This window comes from Pinus tabuliformis, chromosome X (assembly GCF_031772625.1).
Source record: "Pinus tabuliformis cultivar Carrire ecotype Pingquan chromosome X, CPIR1, whole genome shotgun sequence".
Taxonomy (NCBI): Eukaryota; Viridiplantae; Streptophyta; class Pinopsida; order Pinales; family Pinaceae; genus Pinus; species Pinus tabuliformis.
In genome coordinates, this window is record NC_142308.1 from 1,383,966,485 (window position 1) to 1,383,970,481 (window position 3,997).

Below are 3,997 nucleotides of genomic sequence, written 5' to 3' on the forward strand. Positions count from 1 at the left end.
TTATGTCTAATACTTTTTTTGTAGATTTGACATGAAAGAGCCGAAAACAGGTATCAACATTTTTGTTTGTGTGTATATGTTTGTGCCTATATGTGGAGAACAATAATGGTCTGTATTACATTTCAACGATCAAAGCTATTGCAGAAACTATAAATTTTGTTCCTATATTCGGATAAGATTTGATAGAAGACATGGCTTCCATCCTAGTTTTGTTGATGTGCATATTCGTATCTTGCATGAAATGAAACTAGATGTTGAAACCTTGTATCGTTTCCACCAAAGAAAATCAAGAAGGAAAACAGGAAGGGATTGGTTGGAAAGTCTGAAGTATCATGATCATTATCCTGTTGATTTTCATTAGTGTTGCTTCTATCACTCATCTAGGTGTGTTTTGGAAGAGACTAGCATGAAATAATTGGGTTCTCATGGAGTGTTTAAAGTTAGATTTTGTTGTGGAATTTGTTGTTGTTGCTAGAACTAAAATATATCTCAATAAAAGTTTATCTTCTTCTTGTTTCAATGCCAGTAAATTCTATGTTGTTGTCATTGGTGTTCTAATGTTTAAAATTGTTTGTTAAATTTCTTTGTTGCTTTACCACAAAGGTTGTCAAAATATGATAAAAATAGACCTCTGTCAACTATCGTCAACCATTGTTAGGGATTGTAAATGGCGATTAGTCATGCCCAAAATTCATAATATTTTCATTACCCTTATTTTTGTTCAAATATATTTTTTCATATAATTATAGTAAAATTTATTTTTTTATATTTATATTGTTTTTTATGTATTTATATTTGTTTTGAAATTTGACTTCTATACATTAATGTTAGTCGTGGAAAAAAATAAAAATGAAAATAAAAATTCACATAATTTTAATAAATAAGATAAATTGTTTGTATCTAAATTTAAAGAAGAAAAGAAAAGAAAAACAAAACAAAACAAAAACAAACAAATAGTTAAATAATATGTTTGATATAAGTCTAATTTAGATTTACTGAGATAGAATGTTTAAGAATAAACTCTATGATGCACTTATCTATATTTACGAGAATAATATTTTATAAAAAAATAATGGATACTAATTTTAATATAGAAGCTTTATTAGTTAATAATTTTATTTAAAAATAATATATATATATATATATATATATATATATATATATATAATTATTAATTATTTTGTTTAGTTTGAAATAGAGTTTTCAGAATTTTAATTTAATTATCAATAATTAATAGATAATAGAAATTTAACAATGGTATCATATGCATGGAATAATTTTAGTAATAATTAAAGATAGATAGTTGAAATTTATTTTAAAAATTATCATATATTTTTTACTTTTCAATTTAATTTAAAAATAATATCATGTTCAAAAATGTTGATTTCCATTCAATTTTTATTTATTACATTAAATTTGTATTGCTTTTTTTTATTGTGTTTTTTTTATTATATATTTTTTTGATGTATATATGTTTAAGTAATATATTTATTTTTTATAATTAATAATAATAATAATAATAATAATAATAATAAAATTAAAATTAAAATTTAGTTAATTTGAAAAAAAATTAATCTAAACAACGTAAAATATATAGATAATATAAATATTTTAATATTTAATATCAATTAATATTTATGAAATTTTTATCACATTATTTCATTTACATTGTTTTTTGATGTTGTTTTTAATATCCAGATGAAAGCAGTCAAATTGATGACTAACACTAATTAAAAAATAATCTTTTCATTTCTTTAGATGAAGTTCAGAAAATATTCACTGTTTCTAGCGAGGTACAGTCAAACGAAACATCATTAGCATTATTAATTAAGCCAAATTTAAACATTAGCATTATTATTAAATAAGACAAAGCATGGCATAGTTCTTTTTATTGTAAGTTCCAACAAACTGTTACAGCGACACCACAAGAATCACCTAGACAACCAGACAACAGCCATGGGCTCCTATATTATGTCATTTTGTTGTGACGGGATGACTGATTCCTTGCCTCTTGGACGGAAATAAAGCGAACACCGCACCAGTTACCACACTCGCCGCTAAAGGTAAAGCTTGAACCCACTTATTTATGCTACTTTGAGCCGAGGGATACAAACACTGAACCACGTTTTTGTCTGTGAGAGACACAACAGCAAACACCAGAACTGCTAAACCAGCTACCAGAAAATCCTTTAATGTAAGCTGATACTCCGAAACGTTTGAAGGCTTAGACTTACTTTTCCCACTGCCAAACGTAACTATCCCGCTTTTGGTGGCGATTCCGTAATGGACTTTGCCATTGCTGTCTGTGAACGTATCCGAGAACGAGAGAATGAAACACACAATTCCAAGAATTCCCAGGCAAATTCCCACCAAAACCTTATTTCCCTTTCCACAGTCGCCGTTGTGGGAGAGAAGATTCGACAGCATCTGAAATACGAAAATAACGCCTGTGGGCAGCATTTTTGCAAGATTAGATAATGATGATAAAGAGTAATTGATGGCCTTCGTTGTACTTGTCTCCTTTTCACTAGTGGAATCTCCCATCTTTCAACTTGTCTCTATCGTTCAGTTTAACACCTCTGAAACTGCAAAAACACACAAGAGAAAAAATTGATATTCTACAAACCAAAAGCGAATATATGGGCAAGGTCTTGGCTTCCCTGCTATTGATGAACACTGAACTCACGCATTAGTATGGGCGATCTGATAAGTAATTCTCAATGGCAAGGGCATCTCTTTTTAAAGATGCGGAGGAAAAGTTACTTACGTGGTGGGTTAATGGGTGCGTTTTGGTTACTCTGTCTACTGTGGCCATCGCTGAAATTGTCAATTATGATCGATGACTGCTGGGGAGAATTTGAATGTCCTTCGCATATTGCCACTGTATTATCCCAAGCCGCCTCCTCAATATTATAATACACAATACACATGGGGGATTTGTATTTTTCGACGATCACTAATTCTTTATATATTCTTTACCATATGTCATTTGAACGCGTTGTTGAAAAAAAAAACATAACAGTGCTATGTTCATTCCACCGAAAACAGCTTTCAGCCGTGTTAAATTGAGACCTCTAATCACAGATTTCTCTTTTTGTTTCAGACGCGGAAATGATATTATAAAATAAAATACCGACTTGTTAAGATTGATTACAAACTATCTTGACCGTTGAAGGATGGTCACAATGATTTCTTTTGAAACGCAAACGCACGCACAAACGTTGAAGGGCTGGTGAATAAAATGTAATTTGATATCACGGGAACGTTGAAGGACAGTTATATGGTTCTTTCAGAGTCATCCTCGACCAAAGGAAGCTCTTGGAAGCAAACTCCACGGCTCTTGGGATGGAGTTATACGGTCATCCTACCTTCTTTCATTTCCGAAGGTTATAATCATTTTCTTTATTTAATATTTAATATAAGAAAGTGATATGTGTACGTTGTGTTTGTTAATTACGGAGCATGGTACCTAGGATGGTATTTTGTTTACTTATTTAATTTCGGGGAAGATAAGATCGCTGTCATTTCTTTTTAAGTGAAGGAGTAGGTTTTATTATATTATTATTATTTTAAGTTTAAAAATAGTTTTATTATAGAAATATTAATATATTAATCTACTTGAATAAACTAAATGTTTGGTAAATATAGATAAATATAAAGAAAACTTATCCAAGACACTGTTTCTCATTGTGATTTCCAGTCACATTTTAAAGTGGAGTAGGTTTTATTATATTATTATTATTTTGTATATTAAAAGATCAATATATTAATAATATATTAATGTAGTTAAATAAATTAAATGATTAGTAAATGTGGATAGGTATCAAAAATATTTATTCAAGATATTTTTTTTCCAGTGTGATTCATAGTTATATTTTTTTAGTGAAAGAATAGGTTTTGTTATATTATTATTATTATTTTAAATTTAAAAATAATTTTATTATTATTTTATATATAAAAATATTAATATACTGTTGTAGTTAAATAAATTAAATGA

At 28.4% G+C, this 3,997-nt stretch overlaps 1 pseudogene across 1 annotated transcript; it reads right to left on the reverse strand.

Moving 5' to 3' along the window:
* Nucleotides 1–1,911: 1,911 nt before the first annotated feature.
* LOC149145211 (protein DMP3 pseudogene) lies at nt 1,912–2,914 on the reverse strand (annotated as a pseudogene). The gene is made up of 2 exons (XR_016264802.1): nt 2,768–2,914; nt 1,912–2,585 (listed from the first exon to the last, which is right to left on the reverse strand). The product of XR_016264802.1 is annotated as a protein DMP3 pseudogene (transcript).
* Between the last annotated feature and the right edge of the window lie 1,083 nt (nt 2,915–3,997).